Source organism: Acomys russatus, chromosome 14, assembly GCF_903995435.1.
Source record: "Acomys russatus chromosome 14, mAcoRus1.1, whole genome shotgun sequence".
NCBI lineage: Eukaryota > Metazoa > Chordata > Mammalia > Rodentia > Muridae > Acomys > Acomys russatus.
The window spans coordinates 61,666,477-61,692,527 of NC_067150.1; the positions used below are offsets into that span (position 1 = coordinate 61,666,477).

At 45.1% G+C, this 26,051-nt stretch overlaps 1 protein-coding gene across 1 annotated transcript in view; it reads right to left on the reverse strand.

The window, feature by feature from the left end:
• Positions 1-25,760, reverse strand: part of Rnf111 (ring finger protein 111) — a 65,151-nt gene extending 39,391 nt beyond the window's left edge. The window contains exon 1 of the mRNA XM_051156750.1: positions 25,719-25,760. The gene's annotated coding sequence lies outside the window, so the exon portion shown is untranslated. The remainder of the gene's footprint in view (positions 1-25,718) is intronic.
• Positions 25,761-26,051: the final 291 nt, after the last annotated feature.

Sequence of the window (26,051 nt, forward strand, 5' to 3'; positions counted from 1 at the left end):
AATGTAATCTTTTTTTATTATTACTGCATGCATGGTGTATGTGGCACTTGACCACAGTGTGGGTGTGAACACCACAAGACAACTTTGTGGAGCTGAGTCTCTTCAGAGAGCCAACTCTGACAGCAAGGCCAGGATGTCGAGCGCCTTACCTGCTGGGCCATCTTGCTGACTCACAGTGTGACTCTGGTTCATAAAAAGATGACAGCATTCAAAAAGGCAGAGGCAGGTGGATCTCTGTGAATTTGAGGCCAGCCTGGTCTACAAAGTGAGTCCAGGACAGCCAGGGCTACACTAAGAAACCTGTCTCAAAAAACCCCCACAAAATTAATTAGTTAATTAATTAAGAAGGATGACTGTGTAAAACTGTCTCTCTCAAGACAGAACTCTCATAGAAAGGTAGGCGGCCTGACCAGCGACGCGCTGCACTACAGCACAGTATGAGAATCTAGGCAGGGTCAACATGGTCTGTATGTTTTTCGGGCAGTCTCAGTACCTTTCTGAGACTGCCTCAAACTGGCAGGAGGATCAAGGGCATCTTGTTCCTCGGTTTCAAGTAGGGCTGACTACAGCCACACCTGACTTTGCAACATGTACACCTTCCAGCTTCATGAGCTCTTGTGCAACTGCAGCCAGAAAGGGCGTCAGGGTTCATCACTTCCTTCCAGCAACAACTGAGGCCGCCATCCTAACTGCCAGCATGACAGAGTGTTTCACAGCAACAGATATTTGTAATCCACTTCTTCTTAAATACAAAACAAGTATTTGATATCAAGAAATTTTTTCCTTCTCCATGGAAAACAGTTACCGAAATGCATCACCTCACGGGTGGTGTGCTCTATTGTCAGAACAGACCACGGGAAAGCACAACCTGCACTGTCCTGCCCTGGAGGATGACGGCCATTTGACCGTGTTCTTTATGGTTAGTCCAAGATCAGTCATCAATTCCTACCTACAGTACAGCAGTGTGAGTAAACACAGTGAGTAGCCAACAACAAATTTACAGGAACCAGCTAACTAGACCAAGACCATCACAACCGAGGGCAAGAGGGAACAAACAGCTCAAAATGGCAGGTGTTAACATGAGGAAAGGAGGTGTTGAAGAAGACATAAGGAAACGGAATCAGTCATGCATAGCGGCCCACACCTCCAACCGCAGCACTTGAAGGCAGAGGCAGGCAAATCTCTGTGGGTTTGAGTCTAGCTTGGTCTGCAAAGAGAGCTCCAGGCTAGCTAGAGAGTCATTGTAAGACCCTATCAAAAAAAAGAAAGAAAGAAAAGAAAACACATTGGGAGAGGAGAGGGAAGGGGGGGGGGAGAGGAGGGGATGGGGATGGGGAGGACCAAAGTCCAGTTCCCAATACACACAAGGCAGCTCACAAGCACCTGTAACCTCCAGTTGGCCTCCGTGGGCACCAGGCACAGTGCAGCACACAGACACAAATACAAAGTACTCCCACACATACAATCACATCTAGTTTTTAAAAAAAGACTTTACAGGTAAAATGTCTTTTATATGAAATGTCAAATCCCTAGAGGTAAAAATTAGATTGGTGGGACTGGAGAGATGGCTCAGAGGTTAAGAGCACTGGCTGTTCTTCCAAAGGTCCTGCGTTCAATTCCCAGCAACCACATGGTGGTCCCCAACCATCTACAATAAGATCTGGTGCCCTCTTCTGCTGTGTACAGGTATAATACTGTATAAGTAATAAATAAATAAATCTTTTTTTAAAATTAGATTGGTGAAGCCGGGCGTGGTGGTGCATGCCTTTAATCCCAGCACTCGGGAGGCAGAGGCAGGCGGATCGCTGTGAGTTCGAGGCCAGCCTGGTCTACCAAGTGAGTCCAGGATGGCCAAGGCTACACAGAGAAACCCTGTCTCGAAAAACCAAAAAAAAAAAAAAAAATTAGATTGGTGGTTGCCTCAGGCTGTAGATGATTTAATAGATTGCAAAACAGGGCTTTCTTTTTTTTGGGGGGGGGGGGGTGGTGGATTAAGTGTCTCAAACTGTGTTGTTAGCTGTTCAACTCTGTAATTCTATGGAAACTACCAACACTGGACTTCAATAAGACTATGCAGAAACTGGTAACACTGGGTCTCAAGCAGCTGTTACTGAAATATCCAAAGAAAATTAAGACGACTCCTGAGCACCAGATAGTTATGGACCCCATCAATAACATAGAACTTGAGATGTGTTTGTAAGGTGTCTGAGATTCTTCCAGAAATCCAGCTCTCCTGAACTTAAAGACAGCCTTTTTCTCTTCGCATCACATTACACTCCTAAGACAAAGCAATGAACTCTCTTTGGCTAAATCTGCTGAGGTTTTAGTCAGTTCCATCTAGTAAGATGAAAGGCAAGGCATGGCAGCGCACGCCTGTAATCCCAGCATTCGGGAGGCAGAGGCAGGTGGATCTCTGTGAGTTTAAGGCCAGCCTGGTCTACAAAGTGAGTCCAGGACAGTCAAGGCTACACAGAGAAACCCTTGTTTCTCTTGTTTCTTCTTTATTTTTTTTCCTCCTCCAGGAAAAAAAAAAAATCTTGTTTAATAGTCATGTAACCCTGTATCGTTAAGGCTGATAGACGGCTTGTGCAGTGTCCCCAGAACCCTGGATTTAGCCCAGGCGCTGCGGAATAAAGCAGACATGGTTGCCCTTGGATGTGGGAGGTAGAGACAGGACCTGAAGTTCAAGAGGGGGAGGAGGGAGCGCGAGAGCAACTCCTATAATCCCAGCACTTGGGAGGCAGAGGCAATGGGATCTCTGAGTTCGAGGCCAGCCTGGTCTACAAAGCAAGTCCAGGACAGCCAAGGCTACACAGAGAAATACTCTCTCAAAAAGCCAAAAACAAAACAAAACAAAAACAAGTTTAACCTTTAATCCCAGCACTCGGGAGGCAGAAGCAGGCGGATCACTGTGAGTTCGAGGCCAACCTGGTCTACAAAGTGAGTCCAGGACAGCCAGGGATACACAGAGAGGCCCTGTCTCGGAAAGAAAAAAAATAGTTTAGGGTTCTCTTTGTAAACATAGTGAGACTGGGCCAGCTATGATACCCTAACTCCTGGCACTCTGGAGGTAGGCAGAAATGCTGTCTCAAACAACAAACAAGAATCTTTACAATCTTAAACTTAAAACAAGTTTTACACGCACACATATGAAACACATACACTAAGCAAATACACAAAATAAGATCAAGCAGTGTTCTGTTTTCTGTCTCACAAACTTACTCCTTTTTCTTTTCTTTTTTTTTTTCCCCCCCGTTTTCTTAATTTACAATAAAGCAGGAATCTGTAGTTCCTCAAGAGAGAATCTCTAAGTTAATACAGGATGTTGGATTTAACATTTGCATGCCAACTTAGGGAACAGTTGCTGTTGTACAAACACAAAGCATACCAGACACCCCCACCCCAGCCCACCCCTTTTCACTTCCCTATCTTCATTTTTGGTTGGGTTGGGCTGGCTGCCCTGGAACTCACTGTGTAGACCAGGCAGGCCTCAAACTCACAGACATCCCTCTGCCTCTATGTCCCAATGCTGAGATTAAAGGCACAGGCCACCATGTCTTGCCTTTTATCTTACTAGAAAATGATTTGGATTTGGTAACAACAGCTTTCTTTCTTTCTTTCTTTTTCAAGACAAGGCTTCTCTGTGTTGCCTTGGCTTGCTTTGTAGACTAGGCTGGCCTCAAGCTCAGAGATCCACCTGCCTCTGCCTCCCGAGTGCTGTCTGCTACCATATCCACCTTAAATAAGATTTTTTTTTTTTTAAACCATAGGAGATCTGACATTTTTCTATAAAAATTCTGGAGATAATAAGAAAATAAACCAGATATACTAATGCTATTTAAATAAGGCTTTATACAATTAAGTGGGGAGAAAAATTATGTGCCCATGATACTACTCAGTTGGGGGATGTTTGGAAACTAATTCTCTTTGGAACTCAGGCTGTTATTACTGTGAGCTCTGCCTGCCTGAGTAGAGTCAATCAGCTGCCTGACGGACAGGCCCATTCCTACTGCTCAGTGCTGTCAAGCCACCACTGCCGACACTTCGTGGAGACAGCTGTTCCCTTACCTGCTCTAAGACATCAAAACTGTATGAGCAGGAAACACATTTCCCCGAGAAGCATCACTCTGAGATCTTAACTACATTTTCAAAGTGCTTAGAATTAAGTTTACGCACAGAGTCTGATCCGCTCGGTTATAGAAAGGGTGGTAAGAACCTTGATAGATGTGTCAGCACATAACTAACTTGCTGTCCTCCTTCTCGCCTGGCTACGGCTGAGTGAGCACGCCCAGCCGTGTTAGAGTCTTTCTTTTCTTTCCTTAAAAAAAAAAATTGGGGCAACCCCGTGGTGGGGCAGACGTTTAATCCCAGCACTTGGGAGGCAGAGGCAGGCAGATCACTGTGAGGCCAGCCTGGCCCTCAGAGGGAGCCCAGGGCAGCCAGGGCTCCACAGAGAAGCTCTGCACAGGGGGGAGGGAGGGATCAAAAATGAAAACATCAAGGAGATCAATGATCTTAACAGCTTCCCCTAAATAAACATATAATTAAACAAATCACTATTCATTTGGCTCCTTGACCATGGGAATCGAGGTAAAAGTGATCACAGACAACTCAGAATTGCTCTAAGAGCAGTATTTTTTTTTCATTTCTTTTTAAGATTGACTTAATTTTAGATGTCTGAGTGTGGCCCGGGTTTTACTGTTCTACTGCTATGAAGAGGCACCGTGACCATGGCAACTTTTTCCCCCTTTCTTTTTATTCTTTTTTTGTTTTGTTTTGTTTTTTGAGACAGGGTTTCTCTGTGTAGCCTTGGCCATCCTGGACTCCCTTTGTAAACCAGGCTGGCCTTGAACTCACAGCAATCGGCCTGCCTCTGCCTCCTGAGTGCTAGGATTAAAGGCGTGCGCCACCAGGCCCGGCTCCCTTTTTATTCTTTTTGTTTGTTTGTTTTTCAAGGCAGGGTTTCTGTGTAGCTCTAGCTGTCCTGGAACTCACTCTGTAGACCAGGCCAGCTCAAACTCAGAGAGATCTGCCTCCCTGAGTCATGTGCCACCCCCACCCCCAACTCATCAATTTTTTTTCTTTCACTTGGTTTTTCAAGGCAGGGTTTGTCTGTGTAGCCTTGGCTGTCCTGGAACTCACAGAGATCACAGACTGCTGGGATTTATAGGTGTCTGACCACACCTAGTCTGGCAAACTCTTAATAACGGAAAATTTTTAATTGAGGCTGCTTACAGTTCAGAGGTTTGACCCTTTATTGTCATGGTGGAAATCACGGTGGCATGCAGGCCGACATGGTGCTGGAGAGAGAGCTGGGAGCTGTACATCCAGATCAGCAGGCAGCAGGAAGTACGGGGATGCTGGGCCCAGCAAAAGCATTTGAAGCACCACTACCCCCCCCCCCCCCCCCCCCGCAGTGACACACTTCCCCCAGGGGACCACGCCTCCTAACGCTTGTTTAGTGCCACCACTCCTTAACGGCTGAGCAATCAAATCTACGAGCCTATGGGAGCCATGCTTATTCAAACCACCACACCCTCCATGTGTCCACGTGCACCATGTGATCTCTGATGCCTGGAGATGGCAAAGGAAGGTTCCAGATCCCTCCAAACTAAAGTTAACGATAATTGTGAGCTACCACGTGGGTACTGGGAACTTAACCCGGGTCCTTTGCAAAAACAAGTACTCTTAAATCACTAAGCTATCTCTCCAGGCCCTAGAGTATCGTTTCATAGCACAGGAACAAGCAGGGTAGCATCAAAACCCCTCTAAATAAAATTATACAACATAAAAACTGCTCTTGTAAAAATCAACAATTCTAGAAAATCTGCCCTGGTGTGGCTGAAGGACACAGGAGACACTGGTTAGCGTACCCACATTCCAAGAGCCAAAACCTGCAGAGCTGCACAACAATGACCCACAAAGAAGTAATGAACAAAGTGGAGACAAACACGGGTCACAAGACACAGAGGAGAGAATGCTCAAAGTAACGCAAGCAGAGCAGGGATGGAGAGTGGCAGGGCTGAAGGAGGGAGCCTACCACTTTAAAGACAAGGAAGGAGAGGACAGGTACGTCCAACGAGGCAACAGGAGGAGGCAGGACATTCTAATTCCTCTAAAATCTTTTTTCTTTTCTTTCCCTTCCGTCCTTTCTTTGGTTTTTTGAGATAGGGTTTCTCTGTGTGGCCCTGGCTGTCCTGGAGCTCGCTTTGTAGACCAGGCTGGGCTCAAACTCAAAGATCTGCCTACTTCTGCCTCTCAAGTGCTACAATTTAAAGGGGTGTACCACCACCCTCAGCTATCTTTAAATTTTTAAACTGAAATTTACATCTCTACAGTTACATTTTCAGTGGCTCCAGTAGCACAACATGAAAAAGGGGTCAAAAGAGGCGAAAGCTGTGAGCACGACTAAAATGTCACCACTTCCACGATCCAGGCCCAGCGGTGACGGCGGTGCTCCACACCTTTAATCCTAGCACTTGGGAGGCAGAGGCAGGTAGATCTGAGAATTCTAGGCTAGCCTGGTCTACAGAGCAGGGGCTGGAGAGATGGCTCAGAGGTTTAGAGCACTGACTGGTCTTCCACAGGTCCTGAGTTCAATTCCCAGCAACCACATAGTGGCTCACAACCATCTATGATGTCATCTGTTGCCCTCTTCTGACCTGCAGGTGTATGTGCGGGCACAGCACTGTATACATAATAAATCTTTAAAAAAAAAAAAAAAGGACTACAGAGCTTAAGGACAGATGGGGCTACAGGAAAACCCTGTCTCAAAAAATAAAAAAGTATAAATCTAGAATCACCACAGTTCTGTTGACTTTTGCCCAGGAAGCACCTCCTGAGGTCATCCTAGCTGAAGCAGCATGCCCTGCCTTGGAGCCCTGCCACGGAGGCCTAATTTTCTGTCTCTCACAGCCCCTTTCTATTCACTTGCATGAACTCTTAAGACTACAAATCAGATCACATTCCATTCCCTCACTAGAAACCTTTCAGTGTTTTCTATATGTTCTAAAAATAAAACTCCAACACTTGAGTGGCTCCCCTGACCCTTCCTGCCCTCAAGCTGCATCTCGGGCTCCCCTCTCAAGTCACCCGCAGAGCCAATTGTCCTGCTTCCTGCCTTACCTGTGGCAGCCTTTGCTTTTCTGCTCTCCACGCCTACAATGCTTTTCCAAAGACTTCTGCTTATCACTGAGATCTTTGGTTAAATTTTCTATCTTTGTTTTTTTTTTCCCCCGAGTGTTCTACAGCAGCAAGGAATATGTGCCTGGCAGACAGACTTTCAACCAAGGAAAAAGCACCTGCTTAAGAACTGCAATTCAGGAGCTGGAGAGATGGCTCAGAGGTTAAGAGCACACAGTCTGTTCTCCAAAGGTCCTAAGTTCTATTCCCAGCAACCATCTGGTGGCTCCCAACCATCTACAGTGAGATCTGGCACCCTCTTCTGGTGAGCACACATGTGGGCCGACGCTGCGTAAACAACAACAACAAAGCTGCAGCTCACGCCAGGAAGTGGTGGCAGACGCCGGTTCCTCGTGAGGCAGAGGCAGGCGGATCTCTCTGAGTTTGAGGTCAGCCTGGTCTCTGGTCTATAAAGTGAGTCGAGGGCAGCTAGGGCTACACAGAGAAACCCTGTCTCAAAAAACAAAACAAACACACAAAAAACAGCTGCAATTCTAGCAGAGCATGGTGGTGCAAGCCTTTAATCTTAGCACTGAAGAGGCAGAGGCAGATGGATCTCTGAGTTCCAGGCTAGCCTGGTCTACAGATCAAATCCTTCCCTGTGTCTAGCCAGGCCACACAGGCCACTCACTGACTCCTCCTCGCTGAGTGTGCTGCGGAATGACTAAGGGTGACAAACAGGGTCCCTACGGGGCTGCCTGAGACTCTCCAGCCACCCTGAGTCCCTCATCAGAACCAGAATGCACTCATTCAGAACTCCAACTCCAACTTTGAAGGCTCTGTCTACCTCTCCTACCCCCTAATTTTCTACACACCTATTTCCCTTAACAAAAGACACACAAGGCACATCACACGTTATCAACAAAATGAAAAAGCAACTCATGCAAGGCAAGGAAATTTCCAAATCTTATCTGACAAGGGAATGATATCCAGGACATGTAAGAACTAGAACACACAAAACAATCTGATTTAAAATAGGCAAGGACTCAACAATCATCTCTTCAAAGAGGTACAACAGCCAGCAAGCACAGGAGAACGTGCTCAATACAAAAGGAGTATCTTTAGGGTAGCAACTGCCAAAACTCAGAATAACAAACGCTGGCATGGATGTGAAGAGACTGGAACCCTTGTTAGCTGCTGACAGGACTGCAGAATGGCAGCTGTGGAAAATGCATGGCATTTCCTCAAGTATCACCATGAAACTACTACTACATAATCTACCAATTTCAGTTCTGGTAGAAATAGTCAAATAGTCGCCCAGCAGTGGTAGTGCTCGCCTTTAATCCCAACACTTGGGAGGCAGAGGCAGGTGGATCTCCGTGAGTTCAGAGGCCAGCGTGGACTACAGAGCGGGTTCCAGAACAGCCAGAGCTGTTACACAGAGAAACCCAGTCTCAAAAAACAAACAAACAAACAAACAAAAACAGTCCACGTATCTAACAGATGACCAGATGCAGAACACGACACACACACACACACACACACACACACACACACACACACACACACACACACACACACTACAATATGGGTGAACCCTAATGCTAAGTCAAATGAGCCCAACACACAAGAATAAATACTGTGACTCCGCTTACTGGAAGGACTTAGAACAGTTAAATCTCGCAGAGAAAGGAGAACCATAGCGTGACAGGCAGAAAGGAAGAATGGCAAACTTTCCATGAGGGAAGATGGCTGCACAACAGTGCAAATATGTTAGCTACAAAACTGTACACTACGATGGTTAAGATGAGCCACTTATAGTGGTGAGGCTGAGGCAGAAGGGCCGCTTCGGTCCAGAGCTCAGGGGTAGCCTGGGCAACATACTGAGACCCCACCTTTAGGGGAGGGGTGAAGGCAAGGCAAGACAAAACAAGGCAAGCTAAGCTAGCTGTGGTGGCATGTGCCTTCAGTTCTAGCACTCAGGAGAAAGACAGGTCACAGATCTGAGGACAGTGGGGGCTACAAAAATGGACCAGAAAGGGGTTAAGGTGCTTTTAGATCAAAACAGATGTTTTAAGTTAATAGAGATGCGATATGATAGAAATTAGTCTCCATTCAGAAATTTAGACCCAACAAGAAAGCAAAGATGTTTACTTCAAGTTTGCCAAATATGAAAGGCCAGATCACTAAGTATGTGACGTTTATAAAATCCCATGTTGTCTTGTGCTTCTTCCTGCTGTGTGGAGTTTATTCTACTTGCGTATAATATAAATGTATATGTTAAAAATGAAACATAATAATTTTTTTTTTAAATGGGCTGGAGAGATGGCTCAATGGTTAAGAGAACTGGCAGCTCTTGCAGAGGACCTGAGCTCAATTCCTAGCGTCCATATGGCAGCTAATAACGCTAAGTCTGGTCCCAGGAGAGCCAAAACCCAATTCTGGCGTCCAAAGGCACTGCCCACATCTGGTGCACAGATATAGACACACAAAACACTCATTTGTATAAATAAAGTTTAAAAAAATGTAAATCGCAGGCACTACTTTTGCTACTGCCCGGCCAGCAGCCTCTTGCAATACCCCCTATAAACCTGGAAAGAAATAAAGATAGAAGAAAAAAAAAAAAAAAAAAAAAAGATTAAGAGAGAGAGAACTGACTGCACATAGTAAGTAGCTACTCTCAATGGAATAAAAATAATAGTTAATTTCTGACCTTGGTAACTATTAGCATGGTGATGCCAATCGCCAAGACAACAAGAAAGTGTCTCCAGGATAAGAAAAGCCGTATTAACAAGATTAGGTAGCAGTGTCCATGACTTCTTGAATATTTACCATTGTACAATATTCAGCCCTATGACTCTGGATCTATGGAAGACTTTTATAGTTGGGGTCCATCGTACCATAAAACACAAAGTATTGCAGAAAAAAGAGCTGCAATAACTCTCTCTTCTATGAAAGTATTAAGCCAACCCACACACCACTTTTTGTTGAGATTGTTGTTTGTTTCTTGAGACATGGTCTTTCTATGTAGCTCTGGCTGTCCTGAGACTTTCTATGCAGAGCAGTCTGGCCTCAAACCCAGGGACCATCGGCCTCCTGTCGGCCTCCTGAGTGCTGGGATTAAAGGCGCTACCACACAACCAGCCACACGCTACTTTGTAATTAATAAGAAATATTCTAGGCCGGGGGCAGTGGTGCACGCCTTTAATCCTAGCACTCAGGAGGCAGAGGCAGGTGGATCGCTGAGTTCGAGGCCAGCCTGGTCTACAAAGCAAGTCCAGGACAGCCCAGGTTACACAGAGAAACCCTGTCTCGGGGGGGAAAAAAAAAGAAATATTCTAAGGGAAAACCACGTCTTTAGAAAGTCTGTACAGAGATCACTTTACATTTCCTTTAAGATCTCAAGCTTGGCAGTCCCAACACTCAGGAGGCAGAGACAGGGGGATCACTGTGAGTTCGAGGCCAGCCTGATCTACAAAGTGAGTTCAGGACAGCCAAGGCTACACAGAGAAACCCTGTCTCAAAAAAACAAAAACAAGAGCCGGGCATGGTGGCGCACACCTTTAATCCCAGTACTCGGGAGGCAGAGGCAGGCGGATCGCTGTGAGTTCAAGGCCAGCCTGGACTACAAAGTGAGTCCAGGACAGCCAAGGCTACACAGAGAGACCCTGTCTCAAAAAACCAAAAAAAAAAAAAAAAAAAAAATTGTAATCCACTGAAAAGAGGGAAGAGAAAGGAAGAAAACTGGAGCACCAAACAGCTGGAACAAACAGAAAGCAAGCAGCTGACAGACACTTACTAGCTTACAGAGACCCTAGAGGATGATGGGTAACTTGTTCTGTGGCTCGGTGGTTGTCTAGCATGTCCAAGGCCCTGGTGTCACCCCCAGCACTACCACCAAAAGGAAACAGCAGAGAATTCAGAAATAATTATAAGTAACATCATATGATTTCTAACAGTGACAAGATAACAGAGAAGGAATAATCTTTCCAACAACTAGAGAGGATTACAGGGGGAAAATGAGTCTCAATGTCTGCATTCGACCAAACACAAAATTAATCCTAATAGCTGCACCATACTTTTGCAAGAAAATAGGAAGACAATCAAAAGTAAAAAGGAACTGTTTCTTTTTTAACTGATGGACTAGACAGCACTAAAATCAAACCTTTTGCTCGTCAAGGATACCAATGAGGAGCTAAAAGAATAGAGAACATTACAAATGTGTAGGCAATTTTAATCTATACACACATACATGATAAACTAACACCTCATGGTAAATAAAAAGTGGGCAAAAGACATTTGTTTAAATAAAAAACCAGTAAATGTCTGGAAAATGCTCAGTATCTCTAAATCACCAGAAAAGTATAAATTAAAACTATAGTTAAGCCACTACACAACCAATAAAAGGCTAAAAGTAAAAAGAAACAACCTCGGGGCTGGAGAGATGGCGCAGCAGTTAAGAGCACTTAAGTTAAGAGCAGTTAAGAGGACCCTGGTTCAAATCCCAGCAAGCACACAGCAACTCGCAACTGCCTTGCTACTCCAAGAGCTGACACTCTCACACAGACACACATGCAGGCACAGCGCTAATACACATTAAAAAGTAAAAAGGAGCCAAGCTCCAGGAAGCAGCACGACCCGGTGCTGTGTGCTCTGCCGCTCCTGCAGCTTTCAAACATCTGACCTTCCAGCCAGTAATTCTACTCCTCCAAGTTCTAAAAACATGGACAAAAAGATCTGTATATGGGTGCTCACGGCTTTATCCATGGTCAGTTTTAGAAAGGGTACAGATGAGATGCTGAGCGGCAGCAACACAGGAGAGTCTCAGAACCTTCGCTGAGGGGAGCGAAGTAGCCGGTTAGTATCCGTATGATTCCACTTAAAGGACTTCTAAAATGGATAAGCACTTGAAGAGGCAGTTCTGGCCACTCCGGGTCAGGGTGTTCCTTCAGGGAAATTCACTCCGGGCGAATCCCTTGTGAAACTTCTTTATTCACACTGCAGACTCCATGCAGACTGAGCTAAAGACCAAGGAGATTTGTGAAGAAACAGTCCTTTGTTTCACTTTCTGGAATAATAGGCACTCACTGCTCTGATCCACTCTCACTTACTGCTCCATGTAACCAAGTAAGAGACAAAGCTTAACAAAAAGATGATGCATCTTACTGCAGTAAAATTTAAAGGCGAATAAATGTAAACAAATATTCAACTGTGGGACTGGAGAGATGGCTCAGAGGACCAGGGCTCATATCCCAGCACCCACATGGCAGCTTACAACTATCTGTAACTCTAAAGAGTTGACACTCTCACAGGGATACATATGCAATCAAAACAACAATGCACATAAAATAAAGGTAAATAAATTTTTTAAAAATTGAGCCATTTGTGAGCCAGATGTGGTGCACGCTTTTAATGCCAGGCAGAGGCAGGCGGATCTCTGTGAGCTCAAGGCCAGCCTGGTCTACAAAGTGAGTCAAGGAACCAGAACTACAAGTAAAACCCTGTCTTGAAAAACAAACAAACAAAAAAGTTCAACAGTGGTTAATGAAATGAACTTGTATTCTTTTTATTTGTTTGGATGTAATCCTTCTGGTTTTTTGTTTTGTTTTGTTTTTTCCTAAATTCTGCTCTGCAGCCCAGGCTAGCAACAAACTTGCAGTTCTCAGGCTTCCATTTTCCAGTGCTGGTATTACAGGTGTGCACACCATCCCCAGGTAGAAACTGTAGAATGGAGGATAAAAATGCACATATGCCTGTAACTTGTTTTCTTTCTCCTCACTGTGGTGCTAGGATTAAAGGCCTTGAGAACTCACAGCAATCCTCCTGCCTCTGTCTCCGAGTGCTGGGATTAAAGGTATACACCACTGTGCCCAGCTAGCACTTGTAATTGTTAATAAAATATTAGAAGAAAAATGTGATGAACAAGCGCCAGACAGAGCACCACATAGCTTTCCAAACAAAAGACAACTAAGCCTCAAACATCAACCACTGGCTGTCTGGGGACGGAGGTGACCGAGCATGACGAAACACAAAGGAAAGTTCCAGGGTGATGGGCCATTTTGCCTGCCTGGAAGTTCATTACATGGACATATAAACTTCCCAGAACTCACTAGCTTGTAAGTCTATGACCCCTACTGTTATCAGTTCAGCTGATTTTTAAATTACACTGTTAAAAAGCTAGCATACAGAGGAAGTAGACAAAAATTAAGTTCCTCCTAATTATCCTCCCAAGCGTCATCAACCCTCTTCTCTTGCTGAAGGCAAGGCAAGCCTAGAAGAATAAAAGTACCTTGATTGCTTGGAAAGCAATATAAAAACAATGAAATTCCAAAACGTTTCTGACTTGCTGGCTCAAACTCTACTGACTTAAGGCAGCCAGCCCCACCACTAGGACGTACCTTAGCAAGCTCTTAATAAGCCTCTATCTAAAGTTCTTCATCAAACTGTAAAGGAAATAGAAAAGTGAAATATTTACCTCAAAAGACAGCTGTAAATATTAAAATAATGTGTGCACATGAAAGCTAAAATGCTACTATTTTTAAAGTTACAATCCAAAATCGATTTAGAAATCATCTAAGCAAAAGAGTCAGCAGACTTCTTTTCTTCAGTTCTCTAGGTAACACCTACCCATTCAAAGGGTGAGCCTCAAATTCCTCCTGAAGAAAAGGCCAAAACCCGCCAGGCTTGCTGGCACACGCCTTTAACCCCAGCAGCACTCAAGAGGCCAGAGCAGGAGGGTCTCTGTGAGTTCAAGACCAACCTAATCTACATAGCAAGTTCAAAGAAAGCCAGAGACAGTCAGGCATGGTGGCACACGCCTTCAATCCCAGCACTCGGGGGGGGGGGGGGGGGGGGGGCAGAGGCAGATGGATTGCTGTGAGTTCGAGGCCAGCCTGGTCTACAAAGTGAGTCTAGGACAGCCAAGGCTACACAGAGAAACCCTGTCTCAAAAACAAATAAATAAATAAAAAATAAACCACATAGATTATGCTCAGGGTAAAAGTGCTCTCTAAAAGCTTATGATCTGAGTTCTGTCCCTAGATTTCATGGTAAGAGACTCAACTCTTCAAATTTAGCTTCTTTCCGTCTACATGTGCCCTGTGATATGCTCATGTCCAACCCCACAGATACCATACACATACATAAACAAGAAATATAATAAAGTAAGTCAAGTATTATACTAAGTAATTTATAATAAAGGAGAAATTATAGAAATGTGTTGCTTTGTAGAAAATGTCATCAAATACATAAGCCATGTTTTAAACTCTCTAATTAAATATTTGTGTATTTTTCATTAAATAGTCATTCTGTACTAGCTTAGGTTTTATAAAAATCAATCCACTTTTTAAATATGTAAATTATATTTGCTTACATTTTTAAACATCATTTTACCACTAAGATTTGCAAAGAACGCCCAGGATGTCAGTAATGTAACTTAAACAAAGTAAATGATAAACGTATCTTCATTTCAAATACTCTTCAATCCTCAATACACTGACAACTTTTTAAAACTTCACAACAGCCAGGCATGGTGGCTCATGTCTTTAATCCCAGCACTCGGGAGGCAGAGGCAGGTGGATCATTATGAGTTCGAGGCCAGCCTGGTCTACAAAGTGAGTCCAGGACAGCCAAGGCTACACAGAGAAACCTTGTCTCGAAAAAAAAAAAAAAAAAAACAAAACACAACAAGAAAGATGGCAATAAAAAATCCTGTCATCCGATGATAGAAACTTCTGGAATGAAGAGTGATAATGTGGCCAAGAAATCAAAGGACATGCTCCCTGTCCCCACTCTCCACTCTCCGCTCACCAAGGCCACTGGGCAGGGGAGGCAAAGTATGAAAGTAGCAGGTGTTTGCTAAGTAGTTCTTCCCTATTCTCAAGGGATAGTCGGTTTTCCACAAGGCTGGCACAATCTGCGTTCTTTAATGCTTTTTCTTTCTTTCTGTTGTTGTTGCTGCTGCTGCTGGTGGTGGTTTTTCAATACAGGGTCTCTCTGTGTGGCCTTGGCTGTCCTGGACTCACTTTGTAGACCAGGCTGGCCTTGAACTCACAGAGATCTCCCCTGCCTCTGCCTCCCAAATGCTGGGTTTAAAGTGCCCGGATACATAAAAAGTTTTAAAGATAATGCTTACAACTGGTTAATTCTCTAGATCAGCAGTTTTCAGCATTTTTTGGCTTTTGAAGGATTCAAATTTTAAAGTATAGCTTTTATCTACTAGTAACACATTCAAAAGTAAAACTGAGAAACACCCAAAACTTATTTGTAAAGGCAATAACAGTATTACATACTATTACATACATACATACACTATTACATACATAAGTGTTAGGGAAGTGTTTCCAAAATACTAAGAACTGCTGTGCATTTTCATGACTCTCTGACATGTATCGGATGCACAGGAGCAAGCCAGCTCCTGTATCTGCCTTAGTTTGAACCTATACTTGGTTGTGCTGGTTAAATTGTAAGAAAATCCAGTTTCTGGGCTAGAGAAATGACTCAGAGGTTAAGAGCACTGGCTCTTCTTTCAAAGGTCCTGAGTTCAATTCCCAACAACCACATGGTGGGTCACAACCATCTATAATGAGATCTGGTGCCCTCTTCTGGCCTGAGGGTGTATTGCAGGAAGAACATTGTAAAATAAATCTTTCAAAAAAAGAAAACCGAGGGTCATGTAATTATTTAGTATAAAAAGGAAGTGGTGCTTTTTAGTAACTTCTCAGGTAAGTCTAGTACCAAATTTAACAGAAGACAGCTGCAGTGTGAAACCTAACTTTTCAATATGATCAGACTGTCTGTTGCATGCCAAATGCTACGTATGGCCCATGCTGATAACACTAAAACCCAGGAGTCTGAGGCGGAAGTACCAGGCTTAGCAACAAAGCCAGCTCTAGACTAGCCGGGACTACATGGAGCACGTGAGATGCTGTCTCAGAGCAAAACCAAGCTCTTCTACTACCTTGTATTTCTACAGACCCTTCCCTTACTCCTGACTTTTTTTTTTTTTTTTTTGGTTTGGTTTGGGTTTTTGGTTTTTCGAAACAGGGTTTCTGTGTAGCCCTGGTTGTCCTGGACTCACTTTCCAAACTGGTCTTGAACTCACGGAGCTCCAACTCCTTCTGCCTCCAGAGAGATACAGGCAGGTGCCACCCTGCCCAGTGCTACTCATGACTTTTTAATGTGATAAACTAGTCAGTTAAAAAAACATTGAGTAACACACACCTTGAAGAAGTGAATAAATTTTTATATATATAACAGCACACAGGCCAACCTCGCTGGCGCACGCCTGTAATCCCAGCACTCAGGGAGGCAGAGGCAGGCGGATCTCTGTGAGTTCTTGTCAGCCTGGTCTACAAAAGGAGTCCAGGACAGCCAGGGCTACACAGAGAGACCCTGTCTCAGAAAACAACAGCTAGGCACGGCAGCATTGGCTTGTAATCCCAGCTACTTAGGAGCCTGAGACAGGTATGCAAATCTGAAGCCAGCCTGGGCAACTGTAGTTCTGTGGAAGAGCTCACCCAGCGGCCACTCACTGGGCCTGACTCAGGCACCAACACTGTCCCAGCACTGTTATGACTATCACCCCCTCTCAGTGAAGTTCTGAGAAATCGCCATGCTTGTCATGACAGTGGTTACTCTAAGGTTAAAAGCTGAATGTGATGCTCAGTTCATCTTGAAATCACAGGTTCGTGTCACTACTTCCATTCTTTTCCTCCAGACAAGGACTACATTTCGGGATGCAGAAGTCTGACCTAACCTAACATCCTTCCTATTTCATCACAGGAAACCTTACGGGATACTTATTGTTGTTGGTTTTTGTTTTCCTGTTTTTAAGACCAAGTTTCATGTTCACCACAATGGCCTCAAAATTGATTTAGAGTGATAAACTTGACTTCTGATCTTGTACTTTTACTCCCCAAGAGGCATGTGTTACCATGGCAACATTTCAACTGGACTTGAACCCAGGTTATTATCAAGCATGCTAGGAAATTACTCTATCAACTGAGCTACATCCCAGACTAGTTTTTTTTCTCCTCTGAGATAGTCTTTTATTAAAGCCCAGGCTTGACTAGAATCCCCTGAAGTCGAGGCTAGCCTTAACTCATAACCATCCTGTCTCAGTCTCTTGAAAACTGACATTCCACAAGCATACACCACCATGGTCAACCTCATCCTCTGACATATTAGAAAATGCAGCTGGGCGTGGTGGTGCACGCCTTTAATCCCACCATTTAGGAGGCAAAGGCTGGCAGAGGATCTTTTCGAGTTCGAGGCAAGCCTGGTCCACAGAGCGAGTTCCAGGACAGCCAGGGCTACACAGAGAAACTCTGTCTCAGAAAAAAAGGAGGATGAGGAGGAGAAGAAAAAAGAAAGAAAGGAAGGAAGGAAGGAAGGAAGGAAGGAAGGAAGGAAGGAAGGAAATGGTTAAGAGCACTGTCTGCCTCTCTGGAAGACCTGGGTTCAATTCCTAGCACATACACAGTGGCTCACAAACATCTGAACTACATTTCCAGAGAACCTGATGCCCTCTTCTTGTCTCTGTGAGTACCATGCAAACATATAATACAAAGACATACAGGCAGGCAGAACACCCATACACATAAAATAAAAAAATAATTTTAAAACATCTTAAAAAGTGGTGGTGGCACAGACCTGTAATCCCAGCACTCGGGAGGCAGAGGCAGAGACAGCTGGGCTTGAGGCCAAACTGGTCTACAAATCAAGTCTGGGACAGCCAGGGCTACACAGAAAAGCCCTGTCTCAATAAAACAAAACAAAACAAAAAAAAAAAGAAAAGTGTAAGTGCAGCAGCCTTTTTTCCACAGTGTGTGTACCCATGAGTACCATGGTCACACAGCTGCCCACTATCATCACCACGACTGCAGTGATGGTACCCCACTATCATCACCATGTCTGCAGTGATGGTACCCCACTATCATCACCATGACTACAGTGATGGTACCCCACTATCATCACCATGACTACAGTGATGGTATCCCACTATCATCACCATGACTACAGTGATGGTATCCCACTATCATCACCATGACTACAGTGACGGTACCCCACTATCATCACCATGACTACAGTGATGGTATCCCACTATCATCACCATGACTACAGTGATGGTATCCCACTATCATCACCATGTCTGCAGTGACGGTATCCCACTATCATCACCATGACTACAGTGATGGTACCCCACTATCATCACCATGACTGCCGGATGGTATCCCATTATCATCACCATGACTACAGTGATGATACTCCACTATATCACCAAGACTGCCATGATGGTATTCACTCTACCACTGCTATCATTACAAATTGAGTCACGGCCAGGGCAGCTGCCTACTGTCATGACTTACACTAGAGTGTTTTGTATGTTTACTGCAAATGTCAACTCCTGATGACATTATTAATACAACAAATAAAAATGCATTACCACTGTGAAATGGTTTCAACCTGGCAGACTTTTTGAGGTACACTCAACTCCCCACACACATTGAACTGTTTTCTAGACAGCATACAACAGTAAGAGGAGGGCTTACGCTTAAGAGACAGAGGCAGCTGGGTCTCTGTAAGTTCAAGGCCTGCCTTGTCCACATAAGTGAGCTCCAGGCCAGCCAGGGTTCTATAGAGACCCTGTCTAAAATGAGAGAGAGAGAGAACTACAGACATATTACAAAGTACTAGGATCTTGGCAGCTGAAGGGATGAGGCTCTGTCTGTTCAATCCAGCCAGCAGGCAAGGGGGAAAAGGAAAGAAAGAGGGATGTGCACACAAGAAAAGCACAGCGTCCCGTCTCCGTCTTCTCCCTCCAGTATTACAGTTCAAACCCAGGACCTGGCTGTGTTAGGCAAAAGCTTTACCAATGAGCTCATCTATAGGCCCTAGAAAAATACATATTCCTTCTATTGATGAGTGTATGATGAATATATGGGCACACATGTGCCATGGATTTTATCCATGGAGCCATCTCACCAGCCCCAGAAAAGCACTTTTTAAGAAAGAGAGTGTTTCTGTTTTAAGCAGCGGAACTAAATATTAGAGTGACTTGGAATGCTGGCATTTCTTACTTTTAGCCTTCTGAAATTGATTTTTAGAACCATGTTCAAACAGCAGCTGGTTCAAAATTAATTCAAAATATTGCTGAAAAATAGGTTAAAATATGAAAAATAAGGCTGGACATGGTGCCACACACCTTTCATCTCAGCGTTATGGAGGCAGAGATACTTCTCTATAAATTCAAGGCCAGCCTGGCCTACATAATGAGACCTTGTCTCCTAACAAGCAAGCAGAAAAACATTTTTTTTCTTTCTACATTATTTCAGATCATGTGAACAATTCCATAAAACATGTGAAAAAAGCAAGGAAGTGTGCCAGGCAGTGGTGGCACACACCTTTAATCCTAGCACCTGGGAGGCAGAGGCAGACGGTTCAATAAGTTAGAGGCCAGCCTGATCTACAAAGCAAGTCCAGGACAGTCATGGGTACACAGAGAAATCCTGTCTGGAGGGAGGGTGGTGTGGAGGAAGTGTTCAATGCTGAAGGCCCGGGCCTCTCAGCAGGCAGCAGCAGTCCCTAGATAAGCACTAAGGACCTACGTTTAGGTTAACGGAGCCTGGGCCCAGGGCTTTGGGGCAGAGCCCTCAGTGACATTGAGGTTATCTAGAACAGCCCTTGGAATCCAATTCCATGGAGGGCAGGGCCGGGGACCACCTGAAGGAGGGGGATAGGTATAAACATGCAGACACACTCAAAGATAAATAGTAAAACAAATACACACAGGTGGTGGGACAGCTATGAAATATCCCAAGTTTATAGGCAACACCTTTACTATGGGCACTCCCTAGTCATACACAGGTGGGTCCCCCAAACTCACCAACAGCCAGCCTGACCTCCTGAATGCCAGGCCAATGACAGGTCCTGATCCCTCCCTCTACCTCCACCCGAACCCCAGAAAAACCAAGCATGTGATGACTGTCCTTGGCTGTCAACTTAACTACATCTGGAATTAACTAAAACCCAAGTGGCTGGGTATATTTCTGAAGGATTTTTCTGTCTTTTGGTTCTTTCCTTCTTTTTCTTTTTCTTTTTTGTTTTTTGTTTTTTGTTTTTTTTTTTTTTTTTTTTTTTTTTTTTTTGAGACAGGGTTGTTTTGTCCTAGACTTGTTTTGTAGACCAGGCTAGAGTCAAACTAAGCAATCCACCTGCCTCAGCCTCCCAAGTGCTGGGATTAAAGGCCTTCGCCACCACACTGTAAGAAATTTTTCTTAACTAAATGATTTGAAGTGAAAAGATCTGCCTTTAATACAGATTTTGAGGTGGGAAGATCCACTTTTTTTAAAAAAAGATTTATTTACTTATTATGTATACAGTGTTCTGTCTGCATATATAGAGGGCACCAGATCTCATTATAGATGGTTATGAGCCACCATGTGGTTGCTAGGAATTGAACTCAGGACCTTTGGAAGAGCAGTCAGTGCTCTTAACCTCTGAGCCATCTCTCCAGCCCAGAAGATCCACTTTTAATCTGAGCCACACCTTCTGGCCTAAGCCTATATAAATAAGGTCGTGGGAAAGGAAGTTTTTGTTCTTTGCCTCTTGCCCTCACTCCTGCTGGCAAGAATCCAGTAGACTGATGTCTTCATCAGTATGAGCTAAGATATCCAGCCTCGTGGACAGACCCTCTACTAGATTTTTTTTTTCAGTGCTGCCTGCAGGCCAGAAGAGGGCACCAGATATCATTACAGATGGTTGTGAGCCACCATGTGGTTGCTAGAAATTGAACTCAGGACCTCTGGAAAAGCAGTCAGTGTGTTTAACCTTTGAGCCATCTTTCCAGCCCTACTACTACTAGGTTCTTACGTTGTTGGACTTCCTTACATTACAGGCCCACAGCCTGTAAGCCACTCTAGCAATCCCCTTTCTTTATATAAATAGATTCAGTCTGTAGTTGTGCTCCTTTTAAGAACCGTGACAATGCAGCAACACTCACGGCTGTCCTCTGCCCTCGTCTGCTCACGAGCTGGCATACACGTGCACAGACACAAGAAGACGGATGAGAACTCTACTACCAAACCGCCCATGTCATCACCCCTCCCAGTGCTGGAGACTGAACTCAAGACCTTGAAACTTTCACTCTACCTTGAGCTAAATCTCTGCCCCTTTTTCTCACTCATTCTTCAGTCCCCACCTCTAAATCTATGGACATGTCCCTATATGAGGAGCCCTAATGTCACCTCCAGTGCATCTGGGATTAACTCTAAAAAGTGGCTGCACCACTTTTCAATCCATACAAGAACCGCAACCCCGCTCGCTCTGTGCACGGCCTTACCTGTCCTATTTGTGAGGTGGCCGGTCAACAATAAGGCAGCACCTGCATTCCAGACCAGTCAGTGCCTACAACATGAGGCATTCAACACTTTCCCAGTAAATCATAATGAAGAACTTCCATGTAAAACATCAGCTCTGCTAATGTTTTTAATCATTTGTAACTTGCTTTTCATCTGATAGTATTTTCTAACTACCTGCAGAAACCCAGGCAGCAACCTGGGCGATACAAGAAAATAGAGTACAAGATGGTTGAATATTAATTCTCATCTTTGCCAAGCAATAATCACACGTTTCTGAAAGAAGATTGCATTATGCTGGGTGTGGTGGCGCACACCTTGAATCCCAGCACTCGGGAGGCAGATGCTAGTGGATCGCTGTGAGTTCAAGGCCAGCCTGATCTACAAAGTGAGTCCAGGACAGCCAAGGCTACACTGAGAAACCATGTCTCAAAAAAACAAAAACAAACCAAAAAAAAAAAAAAAATTCAAGGTACTCTTTCACTTTACAGTGTGAACTGAAGGTCAACCTGAGATACCTGAGAGCCTGGTCTCAAAAAAAGGTAGTGGTAGGAAGAGCATTCATATTTAGAAAACCTCCTGAAAGTTACAAAACCTTGACCTAGCAGCTCACACTTTTAATCACCAGCACTTTGAAATTTTAAGAGGCCAGTCTGGGATACATAATGAAAACCAGGTTATAGCACGCCCCATCTCAGGAAAACACAAAACAAACCAAACACTTTCAGTAATTTCTCCAGTGGACAGAATTACCTATTACCTTGAACAAATACGGCTTCATCATACATTAATGAATATGTATGTGTTTATTTGCATATATGCATCATTTATACTCTTTCTGGAGATTTGTCCTGATGAATCTAACAGTGAGTGAATAATACTGGAAGAACTAAAAATAGAAGCTATTAAATGTGGCACAGCCGCACACCCAAAGCCAGAGACTAGAAATGAACAACATTTATCAATTTTATATTCATTTTACTTATCGAGAAGGCTATAAGCCCAGGAAAGGTTAACAATAAACTCACAGATCCTACGTACAGCAAACACTACACTAAAATCCAGATCTAATGTCTCTAGACCTATTTTTAAGATGTCACTCCCACAATGTTAGTGCCAAATTCTAACAAATATTTTTTGTTTGTTTGTTTTTTACGAGACAAGGTGTTTCTGTGTTAACAAATCTTTAATTACTTTTCTTTTCTTTTCTGGTACTTTCAGTCCCATTTCCCCCTATTAAAGTCCCAGCCCATGGGGTTTGGGTCAAAACAAGGCACACACAACTCACCCATAACTAAAGTCCTTCCTTACCGCATATAAAAGAAATAAAGCTCTCAAATTTTTGATGAAATGAGTTTTCTAGTCCATATTTCATCTTGAAAGGGGAAAAAAATTACTCAGATGTAACTGCTGCTGACTGACCCACTGCTCCCTTCCTGGGCTCTATCAAAGGAAACGCTGTCCTCTTCGAACATCTGTAGAACCATGTCTCACTTCCTCACAAATATGAAGCACCAGAGCAAAACTTGCAGAACACAACCTCAGCCAGCATACATTCTTCACTAAACCTAATTAGTTTTATTATAGCTTTCTTCAAACACAAATTCTAGACAGACCCAAGTACAAAGACAGAAACCTGCAGTGCCAGCTCCTGAGGCAGCTGAGGCAGGAAGACCCCAAGTGGAGGAACTGGAGGCCGACTAAAACTAGTAAAATATCTGGGATACAAGTGACCAGCAGACAGAGACCAATGAGGAAACCACACACATGTGACACCCAACTACTAAGAAAAAACTATTCTTGCCGGGCGTGATAACACATGCCTTTAATTCCGGCACTTGGGAGGCAGAGGCAGGCAGATTGCTGTGAGTTTGAGGCCAGCCTGGTCTATAAAGGGAGTCTAGGACAGCCCAGGCTACACAGAGAAACCTTGCCTAAAAAAAAAAAAAGAAAAAAGAAAAAGAAAAAGAAAGAAAAAAATATTCTTTTTCCCCCCCCATACAGGGTTTCTCTGTATAGCCTTGTCTCGATTTGTGCCACCACGCCTGTCTTTTTTTGTTGGTTTGGTTTGGTTTGGTTTATCAAGACAGGGTTTCTCTGTGTAGCCTTGGTTGTCCTGGACCAGGCTGGCCTCGAACTCACAGAGATCCACCTGCTTCTGCCTCCTGAGTGCTGGGATTAAAGGCGTGTGCCACCACACCCAGCCACCACGCCTGTCTTAAACTATTCTGCCGGGCTTCTTGGCGCCTTTAATCTCAGCACTTGGGAGACAGAGGCAGGGGGATTGCTGTGAGTTCCATGCCAGCCTGATCTACAAAGCAAGTCCAGGACAGCTAAGCTAACACAGAGAGACCTTGTCTGGAAAAAACAAAACAAAACAAAAAAAACCAAAAAACTATTCTTGCTTATTTTCCCTAGTATCATTCAAACCCAACTCACAAGTAAACAGGATACAATGAAATAACTTGTCCATGGTTAAACCCTAAGAGTATCAAAAGTAATACATTTTGGGGGTAAATACTTAAGACAAGGTCTCTCTGCGTGGCTTGGGCTGTCCTAGAACTCACTATGTAGGCCAGGGTAGCTTCTACCTCCCAAATGTTGGGATTAAAGGCTTGAGCCATCACACCCGGAGCTCCTGCTACAAAAGTAATATTTAAAGCTAAATAATTTGTTTCTTTTCAGAGTAGAAAAGCTTCCTTATAACCTATGACACAGTGTAACAAAATATAAGTTACTACATAAAGGTTTTTACTGGAAGGAAAAAGCAAAATACAGAGTAACAAAAATCTATCAAAATACAGATCCAGAACTGCAGAAACCATCTGGAGTCAAGAATGCTTACTATTCTCAAAAAGAACCCAACTTCGGGTCCCAGCACCTACACAGAGCAGTACAAAACTTCCCTTACCTCCAGCTCCAGAGAATCAGACCCTCTTCCGGCTGCCACAGGCACCCGCACTCACATGCACAGACCCACACGGTGACCTACACACATAGGTACGATTTTTGGCTTTTTGCGTAGATCGCTGGCCTAACAAATTAGGTGAAATCAGAAATATAGAAAGAACACCTATATTAACTCAAAAATCACATGACAGACTTTGCAAGGACGGAACCTTCAGTTCCATCTTTTTCCCATTCTACTCCTTTTGGTTAAAGGGAGTCCCAAAACAAGAAAATTAAGGATAAAATGCCAAATCGGATGACGTTTGGATCAAGTCAGGTTCAAGAGCCATCAGGAACTCTTACAGTCAAGTGTCTATCAGCTGGCTCGCTGCTACTCATGACTTCTAAACTCGCTCTGTACGCAAATCAAGGAAAAGGAAAGCTCTCAACAATGCGGTGGAGTCATCCCACACTAAAAATACGAGCAACTGAATGAAGTCGCCTTAACTTCCTGATATATATACATACTTGCACGCTAAAAACTTACATCGCTCTAAGACATTGTCTACAAAGCCCTATAATCTAGGAAGTGTGGTGACAAACCTCTATTTCCCCAGAACAAAACCCAGTGTTTCCATCGCACCACTGCTGACTCCGATCAATTATCTAGGCAGGATAAAGAAAACATCTTTTTTTAATGACTAACCAGCCAACTCCACACAATATCAGGCGCGTCGGGTCTTCTGCTCCCGCGGACTGCGCGTGCCCGTCCGCACCGGGCGGCTCCCGGCTCCGGGTTACCGTCCTCACTCCATTGTCACCCCCACCGCCCCGGCCCTCAGCCCCCGTCCTGCGGGCGAGCGGCGGCCACTGGGAGCGACGACCCCCTCACCCACCCGCTCGCCGGAGGCTGTGGGTGTGTCCGCGGGCGGACTCTCGCCGGGACACAATGAGCCACCCCGCGCCGCCCGGGACCCGCGGTCATCCCCCTGCCGCCGACCCCGGCCGCCCGCCGCGGCCCTTCCTCTTTCTCCTTACGGCTCGGCCCCTCCCCCGCCGCGCGCAAGCGCCGCCGCGCCGCTCCCCTCCCTCCCCTCCCCCGCACCCCTCCTTCCGCCGGCGCCCTCACCCGAGTCCGCAGCCCCCGTGCGGCCAGGTCCGGGGCTCGCTGGCGCGGGCTGGCGGGCGCCGCTCGGCCGGGCGCGGCTGGCGAGGGCCGGGCGGCTCCCCGCACAAGGGCGCCTGTCAACGCCGCGGCCGAGCGGGAGGCTGCGCCCGACTCCGCCCGACCCGGCTCGGAGCGCCCGATCGCGGCCCACGCGCGCTCGCGACCCCGAACGGCCGGCGTACCTACGCCGCGCAACCCCGGCGCCCCGCCACCATCGCCGCCGCCGCCGCTGCAGCCTGGCCCGGCCCTCCCCGACTGCGCGAGCGCGACACCGGGGGCCTTTTACGACAGTTCGGAAAGCGAGCGCGCCGGACCCTCACGCCCTCTCGCGTCGGTCCGTCTGCGCGTGCGCGGACCTGCGGCCCCGCCCCACTGCGTCCGAGTCCTTCCCCCTTTGCACTGGCTTTCCCGGACTGTTGGCCCCGTTGAGCTATGTTAAAAATAAGCTCGCTGGGTTCACCTTCTTCCGCGGTCTCGGGCTCAACAACACTCCGGCATAATTCCGCCTACATCCT